The sequence below is a fragment of the Lethenteron reissneri genome, chromosome 47, assembly GCF_015708825.2.
Source record: "Lethenteron reissneri isolate LAM-NWPU_2019-01 chromosome 47, ASM1570882v1, whole genome shotgun sequence".
NCBI classification, from domain to species: Eukaryota; Metazoa; Chordata; class Hyperoartia; order Petromyzontiformes; family Petromyzontidae; genus Lethenteron; species Lethenteron reissneri.
In genome coordinates this window covers 10,661,712-10,688,012 of record NC_083825.1, presented here as the reverse complement: position 1 = coordinate 10,688,012, position 26,301 = coordinate 10,661,712, and the positions used below count along the sequence as shown (strand labels likewise).

The 26,301-nt window shown below is 50.8% G+C and overlaps 1 pseudogene; it reads left to right on the top strand.

Annotated features, from left to right (window-relative positions):
• Window positions 1-6,288: 6,288 nt before the first annotated feature.
• LOC133354531 (protein transport protein Sec31A-like) overlaps window positions 6,289-26,301 on the top strand; it is a 39,340-nt pseudogene continuing 19,327 nt past the window's right edge.

Below are 26,301 nucleotides of genomic sequence, written 5' to 3'. Positions count from 1 at the left end.
GTTACGTGGCCATCGGCCAGCACCACCGTCATCGTCTCTCATCGAGAAACAGCTTCTTGTGCTCCACTGTACCACTGCACCACATCACCGGAATCTGCCACGGAAATCTAGCGACACGGCTGCTCAATGGAGCCCGGCGAGGAATCACCCCCTAGTGAGGAGCTCGCGTCTGGCTCCCAATTCCAAATGGCTCACGTGGCGGAGCCTAAACAGACTGAGAGTGGCTTTCGGCAGATGCAAGGGAAATTTGATATTGGTCGCACTACGCTTTTGAGTCATCACATTGATACGGGTGACGCCGCTCCCATCCAGCAGAATCCCTACCGGCTGAGCCCTAGGGGAAAAAAACACGTTTGGCTGGCGGTTGACGAAATATTAGACGCGTACATAATACACCGTCCACCAGCCCATAGGGAGCCCCAATTGTCCTTGTTAAAATCACGATGGTAGCTTCCGCTTTTGTGTTGACTTCCATAAGCTTAATAAGGTCTCTGTTGCTGAAGCGTACCCTCTACCTCGAATGGATGACTCACTGGATGCTCTAGCAGGAGCGCAGCTCTCTTCCACTCTTGATCTCCTATCCGGGTTCTGGCAATTGCCGCTAGACGAAGCCTCGTACACCACAAGGCTTGTTCGAATTAAAACGGCTTCCGATGGGTCTTCATTCCACGCCGGCTACGTTCCAGCGATTAATGGAACTGGTTCTGGCTGGTCTCCAGTGGGACTCATGCTTAATATATCTCGACGATGTTATCGTTTTCAGCCGTACGTTTAATGAACACCTGAAATGGCTACGTGCTGTCTTTCTAAGAATGCGTGCGGCCAACCTAAAATTTACACCACAGAAGTGTCACTTCCTCCAGAAATCGGTTCGGTATCTTGGTCACATAGTAAGTGAATTGGGTAGTGTGACTGATCCAGACAAAACCCCGTGTGTTCGAACTTGGCTGACTCCCACGTCGGTGGGGGAGGTGCGCAGTTTCATAGGATTCGTGTCCTATTACCGCCGTTTTGTCACCAGGTTCGCCACCATCACTAAACCTCTTCACGCCTTGATGGCAAAGGGTCATAAATTCCATTGGGGGGAGGAGGAGGCCGCATTTGTTGCGCTCTGGGATGGCTTGGTGAACGCCCCTCCCCTCCGCTACTCCGACTTTTCCTTGCCGTTCGTCCTTGATACAGACACTAGTAACACCGGAATTGGAGTTGTTTTGTCCCAAGTTGTCAATGGCGTCGAGAGTGTTGTTGCATACGGAAGCAGAGAGCTGTCTCCGGCCAACAACGGTATTGTGTCTCACGCCGGAAACTGTTAGCTCTTGTGGTTTTTGTGCAACAGTATCGCCCCTATTTGTATGGTAGACACTTTGAGGTACACTCTGACCACACAGCGCTACAGTACGTGCTGCCTTTTGATCAGCCGTCTGGCGAACTTCCACGCTGGTTGGAGGTCCTCTAGGACTACTCTTTTAAGGTTACCTATCGCAAAGGCTCCCTTCACACGAATGCGGACGCCCTGTCGCGATTACCAATGAGCGGCGGGTGCGCGTGCTTTTCGGGCTCCTGGCGCTGTGAGCCGCCCAACGAGTTCTCGCCCCCTTCCCTTGCGGTGTCGGCCGAGGTTGTAACATCTGAGGTGGCCGAGGGTCCGGTGGCGCGTGACGCCGTCATTGGGTTGGATCACGAAGAATGGGGGCGCCTCCAGGTTGAGGACACTTCCCTGCTCAAATTGCGACGCCGTGTCAGAGAGACTGATGTGGGCGAGGATCGACTGGGTGTCGCCTCTGTCATTCTTAGAGGCGGATTACTCGTGCATTGGGACGGAGGGTTGCACCGTTATAACATTGTTGTGCCCACTACCCTGCGGGGCAAGGTCATTTGGGCGGTACAGGAGCGCCTGTTGCACCTGGGTGTGCATAAGACGTTGGCCACACTTAAGTTGGACTTTTGGCCTGGCATGGCTGAGGATGTCGCTAATTTGTTGAAGGGGTGTGTGCAGTGCGCACGGCGGAAGCCACCAGCAAAACCTTGTTGTCCACCGTTGCAATCGATTCAAGTTTCCCGCGTAAATGAACTAGTTGCTCTGGACACCCTTGGTCCATTTCCCACTACCCCTCGTGGGAATAAGTAGTTGCTAGTGGGAGTCGAGTATTTTTCACGATGGCCTGTGGCCTGGCCTCTCCCCAACCAGTCGGCGGTGACCATCACTGAGGCATCCTCAATGGCTACGTAATGGACAAGGTTCCTCCTGAACGTCTTCTGACCGATCAGGGTAACAATATTTTTTCAAAATTGTTGCGAGAGGTGTGCGATTTGTTGGGAACAAAGAAAGTACGCACGTCACCGTACCACCCGCAAATGGATGGCATGATTGAGCGGATGCACAGGACTCTGACCTCCATGTTGAGCCATCAGGTCAGCGAGTCCCAACTCGACTGGGATTTGCATATTCCCGGAGTCCTATCTGCATGTAGAATGGCCCCTCACGCATCCACCGGCTACTCATCGTTTTTTTATGTACAGAAGAGAACATGACCTCCCGATTGATGTCCAGTTCCGAGCCGCACCCAACAAGGCTAAATCTAAAATTTCTGACTCCGTGCGCTTTACCCTTCAAAAGCTTTCCGAAGCGTGGGAGGCTTCCAGGGGAAATTGCAATTCATGCCAATTGCCAAATGAGCGGCTGAGGGGTTCCCGTACTTCTGCACATGGGCGCCAGGGGACAGAGCCTGGTTGCACTGTCCACAGGTACCGGTGTGTACGTCGCCCAAATTGTTTAAACCCTGGAGGGGGCCGGTTGATGTGATTCGGGTCGTTTGACCATAGTGTGTCCAGATCTGCTTGGGGCGGCGGAGTTAGTTTGTACATCCCTCACGCCTCAAGCCTTTCATCGCTCCGCGTGAGTTTGTTCCATCTCCACACCGCAGGGGCCGAGTGTCAGATGTGTCCAGCGAGCTGAGGTGTGTTCCCACTGAGGTTGGTCTTCAGCGGAGTCGTGTGATCCCGTCCTCAGGTGCCGTGCATCTAACGTCCCCCGAGCCGCCGCCTGCGCCGTCGCCTCTGGACTTGGGAGAGGAGAACTCGTCCACCCGGCCGATTGCTCTTCCTGAGGAGCCGGGTTCGACGGGACATTTGCATATTCCCCCTGGGACCTCCAGGGAGAGTGAGCCCACCTCCCCTGAGGGCCCGGCCACACTGACTCGATCAAAGACTCTTCTGTTTTCGTGATCCCCATACACACACGCTCCCACGCCGTCAGTTGGTTGTCGCACTCGGCAGGCCGTATCGGTCATTGGCTGAACCTCGCCTGTATTGTGCTGGCGGGTGTTGTTACACGGTGAGGGTGGGAGATGTTGGTGATGGACGGGGTTCCGAGCGTTCGCGTTTTACTGTTTTTTTTTCGTGGTTCTTGTTCTGTACTTCCAACCTTTTTCCCGTTCGTTACTGTACATTTGTAGATAGTGTATGTATTGTATAGGTGGGCTTGGGTATGTATTTGTTATTGTTGAGGCACACATAGGGGTTTTACTCGCTTTGTTCACTTTATATTGCTCGTCACCTTGTTCATTTTAAAAGGGGAGTTGGCAGCCGGGACGGCTGAGTGCTAGGAAGGGGGGGGGGTGATGTAGTGACATTGTGGATGTCACTGGCCCTAGAGAGGCACGGCGTGCGGTGTAGCGACATCGCGGACACCACATATATGTGGGTGCAGTACCGGCCCTGGAGGGGCTTGGTGAGCACTGACTGGCAGCGCTGCATGGCACCACGCTCTGCGTGCAGTGCCGACCCCTACAGGATAGGGTGTGAGAGTGTCGGCCACAGGGAATGGGGTTACTATAGGCCGTGGCACTCTGGTTGACCTCAGAGGACACGTGACCCCAGGTGAGGGCTAGGGGTGGTCACGTGTCAGGGCCGAGATCCTGCTTGAGGATTCCAGAAGGTGGTCGTGGCTAAGGGCGGAGCCAGCCACGCCACAGAGGATATAAGCCGGCTCCCCGAGAGGGACCGGCTGCTGTTGTTCATCCAGAATAATCCTTCGTCTACGTCCTACAGAGTCTCCAAAACGTGGACCAGGACCCAAGCAGTGGTCCGATCCTTTTTAGCTACTCCCAGTGTGATTAGTGTAGTTAGCCTGGTGGTCCACCACCATAGCTTGTTGTAGTGTTAAGGGGTAGTTACCCCGTGTGTTTGTATTAATAAATGTGTTGTGTGGGGGCTACTGCCCCCCAATTCCTCTCTGTGAGACATAACTCTCGGCTGGCCCCTTAGCCACTTTGTCCATTCAAACACCCTCCGCATGCCTTCCCTCACACATTGGTAATAACTACCCGCACGCTACTGCTCACCTCTGTGCACGCTCTAGAAATCGCATAGCCGCTGGGGGTCGGAGGTCGGAGGGCCGTGGCGTTGCTCGCACACGCGCGGCCGCCGTCAGCGGGTGATAACGCTCGTCTAAAGGGGCCGTGGAACAGGTGTTTACGGTGGGTGTGAGCCCTCACGCAGCACGCGTCTTAACACCGGCCACCCACGTTACGAGCGCACACCCGTGGAGCACTGACTACACACGCTGTGAGCGTACATACACACAGCACCACGCGCTTTCACACGCTCGTCCAAACCACACGAGGCTGCGATGGGTTATTAATGGTTTATTATCAGCCGACTGTGATTCACTGTTGGGGCAGTATGGATCGGAAAGGCAGGCCTACACTATCGCCCAAGGGTCTGTACCCGATTTATCTAATTTGATAGGCTCTAAGCGGTTTTGGTTTCTTTAGCCTCAATCCCAGTACTCTGTTTCCTCTTACTCACAATTTAGATGCGTACAGCGCTCCGGTGGTCTCGTCCTCTCCGCCCACTTCGACGCGTCGCACGGACGTTCGAGTGGCCGAACTGGGAACCGTCCCGGGCGCTGACTTCTGGAGCAAGAGACCGCTCTACCTGTCTGCGCCCCCCTTTTATCGTTAACCTACATCAAAGAACGCGGACACGAGGGCCCTCTCGGCCAATAAGGTCGCCGTACCGGTTCAGCCGCATTCCCGGTTTCCCTAACAATGGGCCCCCGCTGGCTGCGGCGCCGGGGGTGGTCCACGGGCGCCTTTGCTACGCTAATCAGCCGCGGTTTCCGTAACAAAGGGCTCGCTGTGGGCTGCTGCGCGGTGGCGGTCCCCGAGCACACCCACTATGCCAATCAGCCGCCCCCCTGGCTTCTCCCTTCGTTCGTGGCTGCGGACCCCTGCCTGCCTTGCCGATCCGTGTGTGTGGGGGGTGCGTTTCAACCGTGGTGGCTGGACAGCCCCCGCCGTGACCATGCAATCTCAACCCAGGTCATAGCGCCGCGGTGCGACTTCGCATCGGGGGTGGTCGCCCAATTCCCTGGCCGCAGGAAACCGTGAAGATTATCCCTATGAGGGCTTTCGGGTAAAAACCTGTTGGCCAGGTGACCTCCCCTCGGAGCTCTATGGGGGCGAAAGGTGTGAGGGTGTGTTTATGTGGGGGGTGGTGAGGGGGAAGCGGGGTCGGCCCCATCGCTTGGTGGTGGCAAGGTCGTAGATGGGGCGCCCGCTGAGCGGCTTCGCGGCGGCGGCATCACAGTTGCCTCCAAAGAGTCTCTATGCGCCTCTAAGTGTCTCTATGAGTTTATTGTGTAGTCCGTGGTTTGAGTTGCATGGCCACAAATCGTGCTACTATGGTTTGTCTTGGTATGCATGTTGAACTTCTTTTGCACCGTACGTAGTAGCCAGCCGTACTCATCGGAGGTGCGGGAAAAATATCTCTTTCATATATCCTCTATGAGTCTCTTTGGGTCTATATTAGTCTCTTTGGGTCTCTACAAGTTTATATGTATCTCTACGAGTCTCTATGTATCTCTACGAGTTTATTTGGGTCCCTATGTATCTCTACGAGTCTATTTGGGTCTCTGTATCTCTATGAGTCTCTATGTATCTCTACGAGTATATTTGGGTCTCTATGTATCTCTATGAGTATCTGTGTATCTCTATGAGTCTCTATGTATCTCTATGAGTCTCTATGTATATCTATGTATCTCTACGAGTCTATTTGGGTCTCGATGAGTCTCTATGTATCTCTATGAGTTTATTTGGGTCTCTATGTATCTCTATGGGTCTCTATGTATCTCTGTGGCTTGCATGGCCACAATGGCACCGATGGGGGGAGCTGTCGCTTAGTTTTGGTGGGGTCACCGAAACCCCGGCGCCTTTCGTTGAGCGGGGCGTGGGTGGTCGTCGGGGGGGGGGGGGTGCGCCTTTAAGGCCGCGCGGTGCGTGCCGGGATGCGGTTGCCACGTTGCCTAGGGCCCAGCTGACGGGGTCGCCCCTCGTCACCTCCTCCTCGTCCTCCTCTCCTTGTCACCCCTCGTCCTCCTCCTCCTCCTCACCACCACCATCCTCCTCGTCGTCGTCGTGGTCGCTGTGGATGAGCTGACGAGCGGGCAGGGAGTCTCTCCTCCGTGCGGGTGAGTGGCTCCGCCCGCGGTGCCGGGCGAGCTCCCAGTGGCCGCCAGGGCCTCTCGGGGCAAGGCCCGGCTCGACGGGGAAGTGGCGGCGATGTTGATCTCAATTACTACAACAATTACTACAACAACAACAATAGTATTTTAGCGTGTAGAGGGTCGTTATTATTGTGGGCGCCGGTGACGCCCAGATGCGTGGCAGCGTTTGGTGAGTAGTCGCGGCGCGTTGTGGTGTGACTTCATCCAGCAGTGGATCTGTCGCGGCTGATGGTTATGGATGGCTGGCGGGGCTGTTACATTCGTGGCATCCTGTGGATGGACTGTCCACCGTCATAGGAACGTAGAGTGCCTGCCAGCCAGGAGGAAGATTCGAGAGCGGAGTGGCTGAGGTGTGCGAGTTGCCGCCTGTCACAAGTCGTGGTGCTCCTGATGGACTTTCCCCGTCATGAGAATGTGGCAGCCAGGGAGGATGAACACCGGCCAAAGGCCATTCATAGATAGAGAGACTTTGACCTCATCGTGTTCATTATTAATGTGTCGTGGCAAGAACGGTGTTTTGTTAAGAAGACGGATTTACGGAGGCACCCTGCTCCTGATTGCCGCTCTGTTTGGGGGTCACCGCTCTGTGTAGTTAACATCTCGCCACGGCGGCGAGATGTTAACTACATCGCCAGGTATACAGAAGGTCGCGTCGTGGGTTCGATCCCGACCCCGACGCCTGTATACTCGGAGCTTGCATGCCTCTCTCTTCGTGGGTTTTCTCCGGTTTCCCCCCTCCACATTTAGAATCAACACGACGCGTTTGGAGTCTGTGGCTGCTCTACATTGCCACGAGATGATGGTGATGAGCCACTTCGTTGAGCTATCAATTGTGGCCAGGTCGCTCCTGAAAACGAGATGCATAGCTCAGTGGGGCCTTACCTGGTAAAATAAACATTGTTTAGTTGTAGTGTATTGCATTAACAACGCACGTGTGAGTTTCAATAGCTTATTGTTGTTTACTTTGTTCAAACATTGCTGAATGCAGTGTGTATTTTTAGTTCCAGATATTTATTTTATAAATCTGTTTTCATGAAGCCAAAACTCTACGTTCTTGGTATTGCATTGCTCCTATCACTATGAACTATGGATTGGGTATTACGATTACCTTTATGCAATGTAATACTCCTATTACTGTGCTTTGCAGCGCTGTTTCATTATCGTGGGTGTAATGATGGTAGTACTTGCAGCACTGTTTAATTAACAGTGCAGGTCACTTACACTCACGAGACACTGACATGTGGTTTCCAAAGTGCGAATTACGGCGAGTGATTTGAACTTTAAGGCGTAGTTTTAAATACCTCAACAAGATTACCATTTTTATTTCACCTACGTGTAACGTTGTATAGGATTTGCACTTGTGAAAAAGCTGCTTTTTTAATTTGACCCAGTATGTTTGTACAGCTGTTCCTAACCCTTGTAACTTTACCATTTAATACATCCTTAACTATAACCAACGAAATAACTAACACCTTTCACAACTGTTCCAAACTTCAAACCTACCCTTAACACTAGTCCTAAATGGAGTGTGAATTCCTTGCCGTGGTATGCGTGTGCGTTTTTCTCCGTTCGCCTTTCCAACAGTTTTGTGAGTGCAGTGTGCTGACGTGGTCTGTTGGAAGCGGACCCTGGCAGTGGCAGCTCAATCAATTCCGTACAACTGATTGTCAAAGCAATACCATTTGGACTTTTATACAGCAATGCATTATCATTGCTGAATATTTCAAGAGGCGGCTGTTACAGCAGCCGTCTTGGTTAGCACACGATCCCAGTTATGTATGTATGTTGAACTTCTTTCGCACCGTACGTAGACAACCACACTAATCGGAGGGGCGGGGAAGGATGAAAAACTACACACAGAAAAAAACAAGTTCTAAAGAAAGTAGATTTCAATTTAGATTTAAAAGTGCAAAGCTCCGGTGGCTTCCTAATGTCGGATTTAACCCTCCAGATTTAAGTTGAGAAATAGTTAAATGGAAATGTACGGGAAAAGTAGGCATTCAGTGAGTGGTGGTTTAATTAGGCATATATGCACGCTTACAAAGGGTGGAATATTAAGCATACAATAATAATTTCAGCTTGTCACGTGCAGTGTATTCGCTCGCTCTGGAAGAGAGAACGACATTAGGAGGTGAACACTTCCCATTGTCTGTCTGTTTGAAGCAGGGGAACAGACTGACCTGGCCTGTAAACATGCACACACACGTGCCACTAATGATGAAATGTCATTCTGTTTTGTTGGAAAGTAATATATTCACTGTTGACTACAACTGAGTTCAAGTCAATGAAACAATGAATCACTAGGTACAGCCGTGACCTGTAGGGTCATTATAATTAGATGTCTATGCATACGCGCTGGAAAGACTTACTGTGAAATGTCATGGTCCACATACTCCACCCCACAAGACCTCACCTCCCGAGCGGTGAATCACAGATCCGGGTTTTCTCGCAAGCTGGCGTGAGCACACCCAGTGTTTTTTAAAAGTGGCGTTTTTGTAATGCACCCCATGACAAGTTTGCCTCTTCACCTGAACGTGTACAGTATCGGCAGTTAGACACACCTATCAATGGACAACCCATTATTTTAATATACTGATGTACTTTTACGTGTTAATTTTAATATATTTGTTAATCTATGTTTTCCGTTAAAGTTTTTTATGCACGTTAAATATTTATATAAAATCAGGCCTGGTGGTTACAGCGCTTGCATCAATTTGAAGGTTGTGAGTTCAAATCGTGGGTAGGGGACAACCTAAACTGTTATCCCTCTAGGACCCAAAAGTGGTCTTCCTAGGGGTCGACTGGATCCATAGTGTCATCCACATGCAACTTCAGAAAGAGGCGCCATCTGCTTTGTGTTGAGTGCAAAATGAAGCCACACGTGTGACTCTGCACGTCCAGTGCAGGAGAAGGCGACCCAAAACATGCTCAACCACATGTGGCCTTTGCTCAGGAATTGCAGACTTGCCAGAGCCACTCTTGGAATTTTTGCTCAGGGCGTTGATGAAAAGTCTGTTGAAATCAAAATGCACACAAGTCCACGTATCGCTGGCAGCAGCGTGCATTGTCGCCGTAGGAGGGGCTGCTGTGATGCTCCACTGTTTGACCAGTTGTGCAAACAGTCGTGCAGTCATTTGTGAGAGAAAATGAGTGAAATTTCAAGTTTCGTGCCTCCTTTGCCTCACTTAAAGGGATCTCAGAGGTAGATCTGTGATCTCTGCTTCTGTGGGCTGTTCTCCTGCGTAAGATATTCGAATGGCCACATCGTCTCAATGACACACGATGACGCTCGCACAATTGGGATGCAGTTGGAGGTCAAAGTTTAACAGATAAAGGATTCTAATGCAAATTCAGGGTGAAGTGCCCTTAGTTGGGGTATGTTACTCAGGTCGGTGTGTGCATTTTAATGTTTTTCAGTTTTCTCCATTCTCCACAATGAAGCTGAAGGAGATCGACAGGACGGCCAACCAGGCATGGAGCCCTGCGGCCCAGCACCCCATCTACCTGGCCACAGGTAAACACGCTCGCACCTCATCGCTACGCAAAGTTCCCAGACCGTGAGAGCTGGCTTTGCGTTTGGTGGAAATGCCGAGGTCGCGCGCGCACGTTTGGTTTGATGCTGCCGGCATTGCGCTGACGCCGCGGTGCCACGCTTGCTGCGCTTGCCGCGTGCAGGAACCTCGGCGCAGCAGCTCGACGCCACTTTCAGCACCAACGCGGCTCTTGAGATCTTTGAGCTGGACCTGGCGGACTCCTCCACGGATCTGAAGCTGCGCGGGACGCTCACCACGGAGAACAGGTATCGCACAGCGACGGCAGTACCCCGGGAGCGGTCTCTCTGCCTTCTCTTCCGTCGGTCGTCGCATGGCGGCTGATGATGAGGCTGGGCGAACTTCTAACACGCCTTCCTTTCGCTCGTCATGGTGATTGCTTCCTGTAGACTGCATGTTTCTCCTCTAAGTCCCCTTCCTTACACTGGGAATACACCTCTTGGATGGATGGCCTCACTTCTTGATCGTTCCACGTGGCAGTGAAAGGACATTGACGGTAATTTGTTCGCTTCCATGTCCAAACCAAAAAAGGACGACTCCCTTTTTGTTGATTATGTTTGGATGTATGTTGAACTTATTTCACACCGTACGTAGCCAAACGTGCTAATGATGGCTAGCCGTCTAGATCAGAACCCAGAATGTTATTTAATTTTATATTTTTAATTGCTTAATCTGTGAGTTTCAGCCACCTCCTTATTTGCCCAATATGTGTCCCGACACCCGGCTTCCTGGAACTTACAAGCTTCAATGTGGTTCTGTGCTCTCCACTTTTTAACAGCTCTTCAGTGAAACCCACTTGAGTCGGAGGATGGGTGTGTGTGTGTGCCCAGCCCTGAGAGGGCTCTTCATTGACTGGCATGTGCACGGATGTGTAAGGCCATCGGCAGAGTCACTTTGACACGTGCCACTTCTGAATTGGTCAAAATTCATACCGATAAATTTGTTTGGAAATTTAATTTTGGACTTCACACTTGAAGGCGTCCTCTATAGTGCTTCCCAGTGTTTGACCCCCGGAAGACCATTAAGAAATGTAGCGATCACATTTACTGGAAATGTAATAAAAAAAGTCTTAAGTGTCTCCCTGCTTAATAATGGGGTTGTCTTCATCTATTTTGGCGGCTTTAAACTATGAATACATGCATCCAGGTTCATCTGATCTCAGAAGCTAAGCATGTTCGAGGCTGGTCAGTACCTGTTTGGAAATATTGGGTGTTTTTGGCTTGGACTGCGACTGACCAGGAGCTTGCAGTGCAGCAATGCATTTGATCCATCTTTGTGGGAGCTGTGTGTGTTATGTCGCTGTTCATGCAATGGGTTTCTCCGGGTACTCCGGTCTCCTACCACATGAAGCCAAGCACAAATTGAATTGACCAAAAATATCCAAATGCAGGACCCTCCTAACAAAGAGTGCCGAGGCGCGGTTGACAATTTCCTAAGTAAGTAAGCTAATTGAAACGGGGCAGAGCAGGGGCGGCACAGTTTTTCGTGCGCTGCGCTACGAACCTGGCAAACGGAGTTCGATGTCTGGCCACTGCCAACATCAGTGGTGAGAAATATCTCAACCGGTTTTGTTTCCCCCTCCATCACCCACTTGTACTGACCAGCGTGGTGAAGTATAGTCAAGTAACACGCTCTACCCACCCGGCTTGGGGAGGCTCTCGTCCACCAGTGGATAGTTGCTCGCTCACAGCATTTTCCCTGACAGTCTGTTCAGGCTATACGGGGGGATCTTTGTAATTTTTGTTGGAGGACGGGTCTTCCTCTACTTACGATGGAGTTGCGTTATGACGACCCCATCGTAAGTCGAAAATATCGTAAGTCGAAGATGGCCTAGCCTACCCAGGAGTCTTAAAGAATGGTGATAATTTAGCAAAACAGAGCAATTTACAATACCGTACTGTATAAACTATATACTGTATGTATGTATTAATTACAATACTGTATTGCACAGTAAAATGTAAAGTAAAAAAACAAGGTAAATTCTTAGCCTACCTATATGGACTGCAATTTAATAGAAAGTTTTTTCAGGAAACAATCCTATCTGCTATAAAAACTTTTAACATGCATTGAACGTATCGTATCGTGGTAACTCTAAAATGAAATCGCTAAAGCTACGTATCATACATGCATTGAATGTATCATAACGTATCACGTTGTACTGTACTCGCCAAGATTCTGTCTGCCGTCTGCATACTTGAACGATGTTAGGTTGTAGATGGCAATTTTGTCGTATCGCTATCGCCATCGTAAGATCGAAATATCGGAAGTCGGATCCATCGTAACTCGGGGACTACCTGTAAATGACGTGTGTGCGCACGCGCGACGTATCCGCAGGTACCACAAGCTGGTGTGGGGAGCACCCCTGCCGGGCGAGGAGGGCGCCGGCGTGGTGGTGGGCGGCAGCGACAACGGTGCGCTCATCCTCTACGCGGCCGACAAGGTGCTGAGCGGCGACGCCGACGCAATCATCGGGGAGAACGACCGGCACACGGGGCCCGTGCGCGCCCTCGACTTCAACCCCTTCCAGGTAGCGTGGCCGGAGAACGCCCTCGGCACTGGGCGCTAGCGGACGGCTGTTCTAAACGTGCTTGTTTGTCCACAGTTATGTTCTGCCGGTGGATAAAACGCACTAGAATGAGCCCGATCTTGACAGAGCTTGGCAGAGTTGAATAATTAACAAATGAACACCTTGCGAAAGACTCGATGCAGAAGATCTCTGGCTTCGATCGTCATAAAAGGTTATGGGCACAAACCATGTATGCATGTTGAACTTTTTTCGCACCGTACATAGCCAACCGTGTTAATCGGAGGTGCGGGGGAAAGGACAACAAACTAAACACAAGAGCAGTTCTCAAGAAATGAGTTTTCAATCTAGATTTAAAGTTGCATAGCTCTAGTGGCTTCCTAATATCGGAGAGAAGAGCGTTCCAGACAGCCACAGAAACGCATCTGAAAACGTGCGATGCGATGACCATCTTTGTTCGATGGTTAGCCAAGTAAAACAAAAACCCCAAACACTGCGTGTGTACAAACCATGGCTAAAAACTCTCCGGTGTGCGACTGTGGTCACCCAGAACAGACCATGGAACACGACTCGGTGCCCAATTTACAAACACGAAGCAGGCATCGCCGCAGCCATTCGCCACTCCACAACTGCTGATGCAAATGTTCTGGCTCAACCCCCTCAATGTAAAATGATTATTGTATGCTCTGCATCTACGACAATCGTACAAAGAAGAATTTGTGTTGAGCCTGGATAGTGCTTGAATGAGTGACCACCATGCATAGCCACGCTTTGTTATCCCCAGTTACAATCCAGCTTGTGACCAAATTGACACCAGAATGTGCCCAATTTTATAATATTTCGGAAACTTGGCAGGGTTGTGTTTGGCCAAGCATAGAGCAGTGCCGGAAAAATACATTCTTGTCCTGTTCCGTGATCTCATGTCTTTGCTGTTTGCCTCCGAACTGTACGGACCGCGTACTCTCTTTGCAGGCCAACCTTCTGGCCTCTGGCGCAAATGACTCGGAAATCTACATCTGGGACCTCAACAACTTTGGCACTCCCATGACCCCTGGCTCCAAGTCACAGGTGAGGCGTGTTCTCTGGCACCTCACTAAAACGTCGCGTAGAAAGAAGGGTGACACGTGAAGGATATATTTAGCGACTCTCTCTTTGGAACATTTATGCTTAATCATTGACGCTTCCCCCTTGAATTGAAAATCACGTGTAAATGTATACATCTTCTATGTTTATTGTGATTGGGGATGTCTGCGCTATTCCTGCAGGGAAATTCAAATAAGAAATTGGTTAAGGGCCTATTAATTAATTGTCTGCCATGGTTGCATTTTAGATGTTTAATTTGCACTCTTTGGTGTCACATTTGTAAAACTCTATTCCAGCAGACATAGCTCTGTTAAACTTCTATTGTACAACTTTTCCTATATCTTCTTGGTTCTTTCGGTAAAGTCACGTAGAAGGGAAGTAATAAAATAAAAAAAGTAATAAAATAATACTTCCCTTCTCCGTGACTTTACCGAAAGAACCAAGAAGATGAATCCCTGCAGTCACGAAAGCTTTAAATCGAAACTTTTCCTATAATCAAATGCTTTGCATGAATGATCAAAACAATTCACTAATATTTTTTTGTAAATATAAAAATCATTGCTGCATCCTTAAACTACATATGCAGAGTTTAGTATAACACCAAATGCATTTCAAATAATACTAATGCGCATTTGTAAATGCTTGTTCCTGAAAGTATTTGCTTTGGTGATGTAATGATTGACGATCTTTCTCTTTCTCGCCGACGCTCGTTCATAGATGCGAGAGGTAAGACGCGGACGCTTTTTTCTCGTGATGATTTTCTGCTTTTCCTCCTTGTTACTAACATCCCGAGGCCTGTCGTTCCCCCGTCTATCTTCCTCTTGTGTACACGACGCCTTTGGCAGTGGGCGCTCACCTTTGCTGCTTAAAGCTGACCGTATTTAATTACGCGTGGCAAGGTTTGCGGAGCGTTGTCATGATTTAGGCACTGCTCGACACTGCTGGCGACTTGTGTTCTGTCCGTGACGATGCACATCGCCTGCTGAAGAAGTAAAATTTATATTTCCCCGTCATTCAATTTGACTTATTCAGCTGTGTGGCAATGTGGTTTACAGCGTGCAGCTCTCAATCACAAGGTTGTGAGTTATAATCCTGGTTAGGGCCTGACTCAGCCCTTCATCCCCTTGAGGTCAATTAAACAGGTTCTGCTTTGTGGGATGTCATCTGTCTTTCGTTCTGTGGATAGACTACCGCGCCATAGCGATGCAATTTCGGCCACTTGCTTGGAGCTGTAAACCTGTTTGACTTATTTCACTCGCATGGCACCCTTCAGTATCAACACGGATGGGACATAGGTGGCCTAGGCTGCGTGGTAGTGGCGCCACTGCCTCTTGTGTCCTTGTGTGTTGTGCTCGCACGACTCGGTACTAACATCACTTGCCCTGACAGTTTGCAAGGTTCAATGGAAGACTTTTGTCTTTATGTGTCCATATGGATTTTAACTGTTTCTTTAAGGGGCTCAGATGGTCTAATTTAGGAACTCATCCTGAACTGTATAATTAATAATAATAAACAATTTATAACGGGAATATGTTTCGCGAATCGGACTTAATGTTCGATCGGGAACTCGGAGGTGGGTAGCCAGACTTTGTCATCACTTGTCAATGTGAATATATATTTGTTCACTTTTTTCCTTCGTACATGATGTGCGGGGTATATATATATATGTGTTTTGTGTGCAATGCTCAATGGCGGAGCCAGGATTTGCAGGTGGGGGGGCAACCCCTCCAGCAATGCAAAATTATAGAGGAGTTGTAAGTAAGGAGTTGTCCCTTGCTTTTTATTCGACGCGTGTGCGGCGATGGTGCAGCCATCGATCGAGGGTTGAATTCGAACCGCGTTGTGTGATCAGCATCGCGCTCGCTGAAGGTGTTTGCCTTCAGGGAAGTCGTGTGCTGTATACACAACTGCGCACAATTCTGAGTCACTGAGAACTGCTTTGCCGTTACTTATTGCCAATTATGGACTCAGACTATTGTCCCATCATCTCATAGAGTCCCTGGCACGTAATAATATGCTACACAGTGGCAGTGGGGGTCGCAAAATGCCGATTTATTACTAATAAACCCCAATGATCCGATCGAAATTAGGAATTTCTATCGGATCATTGGTTGGGCACGTGCCACCCCCCCCCCCCCCCCACTGGCTCCGCCAGTGTTCATGCTACTTTGATGAAAGTTGTAAGTGCTAAGCGCTCACAAAATAAAAAAAAGATTTAAGATTTAAACGTTTACTAATTACACCTGAAACCTTTGGCTGGCAGATCGTGTAGAAAGCCGTTATGGGCACTCTGCAGCATTAGAGAGAGATGTCGTTCACCCTCAAGGCTCATCGTCCTGCCATGCCCAGTTGAGAACTGTCGGGGAGCTACCATGGAGTGAAGTTCACATTCGCTTCGTTCCAGGCCAAAATCTGTCAAGCAAGGTCTGCTCTTACAGTAGTCCCCAATCTGGCTCGGGGTCTTAACCCTTTGTTGCCGATGTTTCAGTGCCGTGCCCGTGCCTGTCTCGGTGGGAAATACCGACCTGGTCTTCAGCCCCTCCTAGGTCGCCTTGGCTTTTGAACGAGTCTGGTGTGTGGTGTGTAAACAGCGGTACCGGGTAGACCAGGGGACGGCAACCTGCGGCTCCGTAGCCGCATGCGGTTCTTTAAGGACTGCTTCACGATGTTATTTATTAAGCACCACCATCTCCTATTGACATGGATTGCGGCTCTTTAAATATGGAGCTTTTTAACCGAATTCGAAAATAATGGCTCCTCTTGTTCTGGCCTTCATAGCTGCTCCGCTATCAGCACTTGGCACAAGAGTCTACGATAGTTTCACGGAGGAGGTGGGGGGAATTATTGTCATTGTGCGTGTGTGTGGACTGTGCGCAAGCTGGACTGTAGATCCTCAATGTGTGTGTGTGTCTGTGTGCGCGCGTGTAGCCGGCCGAGGATGTGGTGTGCGTGGCGTGGAACCGGCAGGTGCAGCACATCCTGGCGTCAGCCAGCCCCAGCGGCAAGGCGGTGGTATGGGACCTGCGCAAGAACGAGCCCATCATCAAAGTCAGCGACCACAGCAACCGCGTGAGTGAGGGTGGCGGAGCAAGCCCGGGGCTTCCTCTGGGTGTGCGGTTGATATCGGCGTGCTGATGCCCTCGTGGGGTTGTTTTGGTGCTCGATCGCTAGCGCGTGTTAATGTGGAATTGCCGAGTTCAAGTCTAGAGTGGAGACGGCAGTTTCGCTATCATTCACACACAGGGTCAGTCAAGTAAATAACATTCTGTGAGTGGTCGGCAGTGGCCGTCGTGTGGAATGACTCGTGTCCTCCAAACTAACGTGGAATTTCCACCACTGGTCAGGACTAAAGTAGATGAGCACCTCCCAATAGCTTTTCTTGAATAGCTCGATACTTTCATACTTGAATAGTAACGGCGTTGGCAAGGAAACCTCGCCAAACTCGCACTGTCCATCACGGTGAATTACTAATGACCCCATAAACCGCACGGTGATGGGAGGCAGTGGATTTACAAATGGACTGTACATCTACATTGAGTCAGCAGCCATCATGATGATGATGAAATCCTCTGGCGTGCAGGCGCTACGTAGATTATTGTGCGGCTCGTCTCCCTGCCCATGCGCCACACTCACGTCACCGGCTTTCGCTTCTTATCCCCCCCACCTCCCCCGTGCCGCAGATGCGCTGCTCGGGCATGGCGTGGCACCCGGACGTGGCTACGCAACTCGTGGTGTCCTCCGAGGACGACCGCATGCCGGTCATCCAAATGTGGGACCTGCGCTTCGCCACGTCGCCCCTCAAGGTGCTCGAGAGCCACTCCAGGTACGCGACGGCACGCGCCCCGCCGCCCTCGCTGGCGCCCGCTGCCCGTTCAGCCGAGTCAATCTCCCGCCACGTGCAAATGTGTGTCCGGAGGTCTCCCCTTGTTCCGTCACCCTCTTCCGCACAAACGTCTTCCACTCCTTCGGTCTTGACAATCGCTTCACGTAGGCATGTGCATTTCTCCTTTAACTCCGCCTTGGTGTCGTCAATCCTCCTCGCTCCTGCCATGTGGCATCGCAAGGTCACCCATGGCCGCCCTTCCTTGTTACACATCCAAAGCAGATAATTCGAACAAAGGCGGTCAATTTATCGCGTGCTTGCAGATGCCCTTCTGCGGCCGTCTCGAACGCTCTTCCTTCCGATATTAGGAAGGCACTGGAGCTGTGCACTTTTAAATCATCATCCAGATTGAACACTCATTTGTTTAGAACTGCTTTTTGTGTTTAGTTTGTTGTCCTTCCCCGCACCTCCAATTAGCATGGCTGGCTACGTACGGTGGGAAAAAAGTTCAACATACATACGTACAACTCTGCGTCTTTGCATCCCATTGCGCAAAGTGTCCTGCTGGCAGAGCTTCGTAGGTTTTGTCGTCTCTGGTGATAGGATTTCCTCAAGTCCATGTCTGCGTTGAGGGCTACTCGTGTGACTAGGTTGCGCCTGCAGCTAATGCAGTGAAACCCCTGGCATGCTGCATCCCGGCCAGCCGGATTTCACATTTGCATACTATATTATTTAGATTCAACGATGGAATGCAACGTATACTCAAATGCACTAAAACGCATTTAATTAGATGTTATTTGTAAAATATGGATATTTAGTGCACTTGCAGTAATACATTAGTGGCCTGGAGGGGCGATAGGGGAGGGGCGTTGGGGGGGATGGTGGGGGCTGACTGACATACTCTTGTACAGCACACAACACACCTGCGTTGTGTTTTATACTCCGCACACACTACACATGCGAAAAGATGTCTTGCATAGGTACACGGGTCCTGTGCGCTACACGGGGGATGTTGTTGGCTTTCACATTGATTTTGATTGAAATCGCGGCTAGTGGGATTTTTCATCTCGCTCCCTACTGTTAGTCCGGCTAGCCCGGGGGTTTAGCTGTGCACGCTGGTTCCCGATGCTTTGGCTGTGCCACCCATCTTGGCCTTCGCTTCACACAGCCGCCCCCTCGGTCGTTGGTCCAAGCGCAGCAGCGTGTGTCGTGTCCGCGCAGGGGAATTCTGGCCATCGCGTGGTGCCAGGCGGACCCGGAGCTGCTGCTCAGCTGCGCCAAAGACAACCGCATCCTGTGCTGGAACCCCAACACCGGCGAGGTGAGCAACCACACCTCCACCGTCCACTTCACCGGAGCCACTCTCACTGCCGAGTTCAGCTGGCTGGCTTGGTGGTGCTGTAGTGGTGTAGCGACCGATATTAATAGGGGTGAGTGTGAGTAAACTAAAACTAAACTTAAACACATTTTTATTTCATTTTACAATTTTACCAGGTAAGGCCCACTGAGCTATAGAGCTCTTTGTCAGAAGCGACCTGGCGACAGGTGATAGCCCAAAGAAGTGGTTTATGTGCAAATTTAAAGCAGCCAAATAGTCTAAAGGCATGCTTCTCAATGTGGAAGGAAAAACCAGAGGACCTGGAGAAAAATCCTCTCGACGACAGGAAGAACGTTGGGGGGGCACGTGCCAGCGTTGGGATCGATCTAAAGCATGAGTGTTGAATGTTAGGCAGATGGGATAGATATAAACTGGATGGAAATATGTCAATAATTAACAGAGAGTGCCAGGTGGGGAAGCACAATAGGGGCAGGTAATTGGGAGGGATATAAAAAGGAGAAGGTTGGAGGGGTTCTGAGGTTTGGAACGGGAAGGTGGGAAGGTGCAGTGGAGGTGAGCTGCTGGCAGAGGGCTAGGGAAGGTGGCGTGTTGCTGATACACGTGAAGTTGCACACTCTTACAGCTTCCAGTTGATTCGCTTTGGGAGAGCATTCTTCTGCGGCCTCTCTTTCATGCAACTGCTTCCTCCAGCTGACATGTCTGAGAACGCGTCCATTAAGGAGATGAAGCAATGATATTAACTCGCATCTAGCAGCTAGATGGATTGTTGCATCTAACACGTGAGCTGATTTCACCCAGTCTTTCACCATTATATCAAATTTATTTGGATCATGACCGATGACTTTGTCACACTGCGCTGGCTGGGTCATGTAGCCTACATTCCCAGCCACCGCATGCTCAAGGAGCTTCTGTTCGGCCAGATAGATGGGGCTAAACGGGCGCAGCATGGGCTGCAGAATATATAGACTGATGTGGTACAGAAGGTTGTGGAGTTGATTGAACTTCCCAGTGACTGATACCAGCAGTGTCAAGATCGGCTTCTGTGGAGGAGGTTCGTGAAGGACGCTGTTGGGGAGTTGGAAGCAGTCGCTCTTCAACAACAACGGGGGGCAAAGGAGCAACGCTCTCAACAACGAGCAGAGTGCCGGGCTGCTAAAGCGCAGATAATTGGCACAGTGGGGAGCACAGTTGGTGCATCTGCCAACCATCTCAGTCAACCCACACCACCTGGGTCTGTTCCGTGACCTCCTGCCAGCGAGAGCCTCCGACACTTCACGTGGCCTCAAAGCGCACCTGGCGTGGCACGAGCGCCGTGGTCACGTCGCCGCCACTTAGTGGCGTACGGCGGTTGTTGGCGTTGTCGTCGTTGACCCCTGCCGTGTCTCAACGCAGGTGGTGTACGAGCTGCCCACCAGCACGCAGTGGTGCTTCGACATCCAGTGGTGTCCGCGCAATCCCGCCCTGCTGTCGGCCGCCTCCTTCGACGGCCGCATCGGCATTTACTCGGTGATGGGCGGCAGCATGGCCGCCCAGACACAGAGCCAGGCAGACAAGGTAAACCTCGGTCGCTCAGCCGGTGGGCACAATTTATCGCCTGCTGCTTTGGAGTGCCGGCGCCAAAGCGGGATTGGTCTTGGATAGCGTTTGGATGGGCACAAAGTGGGCGTAACAGGTGTTGTGAGCTGCGGAGTTGTACCTGTGAAACTAATTGGAATTCAATGGATTTAAAATTATAGTTTGTTTTTACATTTCTATGATTTAATATAGAACCACTTGCGTATTTGTCTGCTTTATTAGATTCGAAAATATAGTCACGATTGATACTACTTTGGTCATTCGTGTCTGATATTTTAAAATTCTTTATTGTTTTCTGTGGTCTGCAACCCTGTCTCGCCGTCCCTGCCTTGACTACTTGCGTCCCGCTTGTGTCCGGCTCATCGCTCTGATGCGGCCTGAACAGGCCACCACCTCCGCCATCCCATTTAATCACAGGCGGCCGCCCCGATCCGTGCCCAGGATTTCGGCGATGCCAGCAGACCATGCAACGTATAACGACGCAATGCCCGATCCACATACGGAGGAGACATCACAGCGATACACTCCGCTGCTCCTGACGTGAATGTGAAATTGTAGTTGTTGTTCTGCATCTGCATCAGCCGTACCGAAAGAAGACGTAGAAGCGATACCAGCTGAACACTCCGATCTCCAAAGCCACCCGGCGAGCCGCCACGCCGTTTATCTGTAAACCTTCAACTAACCGCCTCCGCCTTCCCTGTCCGTGAACACGCGCGCGAAACCAGATCTCGTCGTCGTTTGGGAACCTGGATCCGTTTGGCACGGGGCAACCGCTGCCGCCGCTGCAGCTGCCGCCGCAGTCTCCGACGACGCAGAGCACCTTCATCCCGCCGCTCAAGAGGCCCCCGCGTTGGATCCGCCGCCCTGTTGGTGCTTGCTTCGCCGTGAGTTTCTCCGCTGCTTCCCCGGGCGCCACTGCCCCTGCGAATGAGCGGTCGTTCACGTTCGATTTTGTTCTTCCGCATTACGACTGCACGTGGTACGTGTGTACGTTGAGCTTCTTTCGCACCGTAACGTGCCAATGGGAGAGGTGCGGGGTAACACCTTCGCGAATACCATCGGACGGTGTGCGACGAGGGCGTTGGCTAACAACGGGCGCTTTTCGGAAGGATCTTCCCCAGCGGGTGGATTGACAGCCTCGGTTGAAAGAGGTGGCCGAGTGATGCGACGGTGCTCACGTGGCCTCCTGAATGTTTGTTTGTGTTCTCTTCCTCTCTCCCTCGCAGTTTGGAGGAAAGCTCGTCACGTTCGGCAGCGAGAAGGCGGCTCCGGCCGGGAGCGTGGCTGGGCTACGGCAGGTGTTTGTCAGCCAGGTGAGATGGGGGCTTTGTGGTCCGGCCAGACAGTGGCTTTACCTGGTCAAGGTGTGGATAACGGAGAGCAAATCGAGATGATTGTACACAGGAGAGAGGAATTAATGGTCAGAAGGAAGTAAAATGCATTTTTTCTATGTTCGTGTTGGCACCTTGTCGTCCATGACAGTGGCATCGTTCATCAGATGCCTTTTGCTGATGGGTTGATGGCAGATCACGTCAGCGCGGCCAGCCGTGTAACCACGCGTCGATGCGTCGATTAACGTCAACTCTTATATTCACGGCGCGCGCGTGGGATATGCACGGCTCGCCAGTGACGCCACGCTCGTTGTCACGAATGGGATGCCCCCCCCCCCCCTCCTGGCTGTCCCCGGCCGCGTGTGCAGGTGGTGACCGAGACGGCTCTGCTGCGCCGCTCCGACGAGCTGCAGGGGGCGCTGCGCTCCGGCCGCTGCCTCGACTACTGCGTGGCGCGCGCCGCCGCAGCGCACAACGACTTTGAGAGGAGCGTCTGGAATTTCCTCAAGGTGCTCGCCGGAGCCCCGCCGCCGGCTTCCTTTGGGGTTTGGCCAAACGTCGCTTGATAGGACCCCCCCACCCCCAGAGTTTGGGGAAATTATTGACGAGTGTTCGGGCCGATTCCTTCTTGTATTGTAGGAAAACTGCGCTCGTTAAAAATTATGCAGTGTTTTGAGATGCAGTTTGCATGAATGATGCTCGATAAAATAAGTTTGTTGTAATGGGGATTGGCAGTGTAAATTTTGAATCTGTTTTCTTGTTTATATTGGTTAAAAGCCAGGCAGCAAAGTTGATTTTGGAACAAATTATTCGGTGTTGCCGCATTGGAAGTAGCGCTTGCAAGCACAATGAACAGAAATATTCAACACTTTATTCAAGAACACCATGGCCTTTAAAGAACAGAAAAGATGTAATCGACATTTCAGGCAATTTCCAATTCTTCATAGCGCACCGCATCCTATGAAGAAGGCCCATTTCCCGAAACGTTGCATATTATATCTTGCTACTTTCATGCTCACGGTGTTATTAACGAATGTGATTTTTTTTATTTTGGAACTAAGTTTTCAGTGTGTGGTACCTATCATGGCATATTAATTAAAAAACATAGGTTCTGGCTAAGAACACAGTCTGAAAAGTATTCAAAGTAGTATGGAGTTATTGCATTCAGAATAACATTGCATTCTGGGAAATGCATTCTAGAGACAGAGAGAGAGATGTGTGGTTCAGAGAAGAATCTCACAAGAGAGATGATTGACTGAGAACCCTTTCCTGTTTCGAGACGTCTGCAAGTTGCAGAGTGAGTCCCATTCATCGCCGAATCTCGGAACGGCGCAAGCGGTTCACACAAATTTTTCTTGGGAGAGGCATAGCGCCGCTGTTTTTAAAGACGTTGTACTCACCGCGGAGAACCGCAGCGACACGACCGCACTCTATGAAAGCTGGCGCCAAACTGCCACCAGCCCTCCCCGCCTGTCCCTTTTACTTCTGGAATCGGAATAAAAACTGAACAGGAAAGAGGTGAAGTACAGGAAGCGGGCTTGAGGGGAGGGGCACGTCACCAGAAGACTTTGATGTCCGGTGGACTCGACTGGTGACCACGTGGCAACCGAAGGAGAGAGTGCTCCCGATAGGACGACCGACTTTGGCTCGCTGACTTGGATATTGGTTGTAAAGCGCACAGCCGGATTGGTGGGTGAATCCCAACAGTGATGTTTGTGTTTTGTTGTTGTTGTTCAGGTGAACTTTGAGCAGGAGCCACGCACGCACTGCCTGAAGCTGCTGGGGTACAGTGCGGATGAGCTCAACGCCAAGGTGCACAGTCCACACCTACGCCTGGCACTTCGCTCCAACATTGTTCATTAATAGAGTAGAAGCCGCACATGAGCACAGTTCTGGTACAAGCAACATATCCTTAAATTACACTGGTATAAGCAACACATACTTACCTTCCACTGGTATATCTACACATTATAATCACATTCGACTGATATCAGCAACACATCACATTAGACTGTTATAAGCAGCACGTGCTGATACTAAATTGACGCGGGGAAGGCAAAGATCAACTTCTGATGCATAGCACGCCACTCTAATACTCTAAATAGATGTACTCATGGACTTGCTTTCAAGAGGTTGTGCTCATACCCAGCTTCACCGTGGCACTGATCTCATTCCGTGAGAGCCCATTGCGTTCCTTTGTCTCTTGTGTGTTGGAGGTACAGTCAAATATAAATATATATGTGAATGTGCGAGGGCTGTACTGAAGGGGTTCACCCCAATGGTGACTTGTGACAGATTTCGGCGATCCTGAGAGAGGAGACAAGCCCCGATCCTGACCAGAATGCAACGGAAGGTAGCGTCAAGGTACGTACCGAGTGGCAATCGGCTCCAGTCACACACGACCCATCACAGGGAGACCTATGTATAATGTATCAGCTTGAGTCTGTGTTACTGTAACTTGTACATGAACAGCGCTTTGTCAGTCCACGGTCACTCAGAATCTGAATAAGTATTTAGACTGGAGGAATCCGGTGGGCTATAAAGCTCTTTTTGTGGACAGATATCCAGGTCAGAACGTTACAACAATAAACAAAACAAAAACACGAGATGGATGCACAGTATGGGAAAGGTAGACGAATCACTTCAGCAAGAAATATACAAATACACCTAAACTCTTATTTTATCTTACCAGGCACAGCCGACTAGCTTCTGTTTCAGAAGTAGCCTGGCCACAAATGGAAGTGGGGGGGGGGGGCCCTCATCTATCCACTGCTGGATGTGGGCCCTGCACACCCTGTGGGACATGGCGATTTATTTCACCATACTTTACCATGCTGGTTAATGCGGTTTGGTGAATGCGGGGAGCATAGACGTGGGGGTATCGAAGTACAGTATAACAATGGATTTGGGTGCACCGACCTGTACGAGCCATTATGTAGCCATCCACACCCTCCTGATAACCAATTTGTGTATGGTCATCACCCAGGCTCAAGCCTGCTTAGCTTCTCATGCATCTGACGAGTTCGGGCACGCGAGAATGTCACGGGGATGTTTATCACAGGTGTTTGTTTCTCAGAGAGGCCTATTGAAGGTCGCTTTATCACAGGTTGATGCATGTATGTCTATTTACCTTTCGCACCATACTCAGCCAACCGTGCTAATCGGAGGTGCGGGGGAAGGACAACAAACTAAACACATTAAGCAGTTCTAAAGAAATGCATTTTCAATCTAGATGATTTAAAAGTGCATATCCCCAGTGATTTCCGAATATCGGAAGGAAGAGCATTCCAGATGGCCGCAGAAGCGCATCTCAAAGCGCGCGAAGCGGTAACTGTCTTTGTTCGATGGTTAGCCAATAAGGCACGTGAACGAACCGGAGCATCTTCATTGGCTGGCACGCATCGCCCTCCGCGACCAGCGGGTGCGATGCTGCAGTGCGCTGGGCGCATCGGGCTGGCGAGGTGGGCGAGGCTGACGAGTGTGCGCGGTGCCGCCTTGCAGAGCGTGGACGATCAGGAGGACGAGGCCCTCGACAAGGAGGACGAGGTGGAGACCTTTCCCCCAGGCATTCCAGCTTGCGCCCCAAGAGGCCACCGCCGCCACCACCACCACCAGCGATGGCTCCTTCAAAGTCTCCACCACGGCCGGTGGGTGGCACAGACGTGTGCCAGCGCCAATTGCGTTGACCGAAACCGGTTGGCTGAGGTTATCGCAAGCGGTTGCCTGTGATTAAACTTTCAAAGGCAGTAATCGAAGTAGGTTTCTTCTCGATTGAGTGTGTGGCGGTGCTCCTCTCCTCTTTACAGCTGTGAACTAACGATGTGAATTGTGCATTCTTGTGGTGGGTTTGGCACTATTTGGACACACGTGTAGGGTGGACAATGACAGGGAAATTAAAAGCGTGTTGTTTGGGGAAACACGGAAGGAACCAGAAAGAGAGGAAGATCAGACGACGACATCAGAAATTGGTGCCAGAAACACGTTCGCTAACCTGGGCATATTGGCACAAGACAGGAAAGTGGAAACAAATGACGAAATGTGCAGTGGACCAACCTCCGGGCTGTATCGGCCCATGGATCGAGATGATAATGATGGTGGTGGTGGTGTTGCTTCCATGCATATGACCTCCTAACAAAACAATGGGTGTGATTTTTTTTTTATCGGCCCAAGTCCGATGCACGTTGTCGCCGATCATGTTTAACGCTGCGGTGCTTTCGCGTAGACGTGGACGGCCTCATCAGTCAGGCGCTGCTGCTGGGAAACTTTGAGCGAGCGGTGGAGCTGTGCCTGCACGACGGGCGCATGGCGGACGCCGTCATCCTGTCCATCTCCGGCGGCTCCGAGCTGCTCGCCAGCACCCAGAAGAAATACTTTGCACGCAGCCAGAACAAGATCTCTCGGGTGAGAGCGAAGCTTACGTCCATCCGTTATTTTGTGTCGTGTTTTTGATGGCCGTGAGGTTGCCTCCCCCCCCCCCGCTGAGCTGGTGTCGCTGAAATCCTTCTGCATTTGAATCCAGGCAGGCAACTGCCTGTGACTTACCCAGAGTTTAATGGTCTCAGTCCGG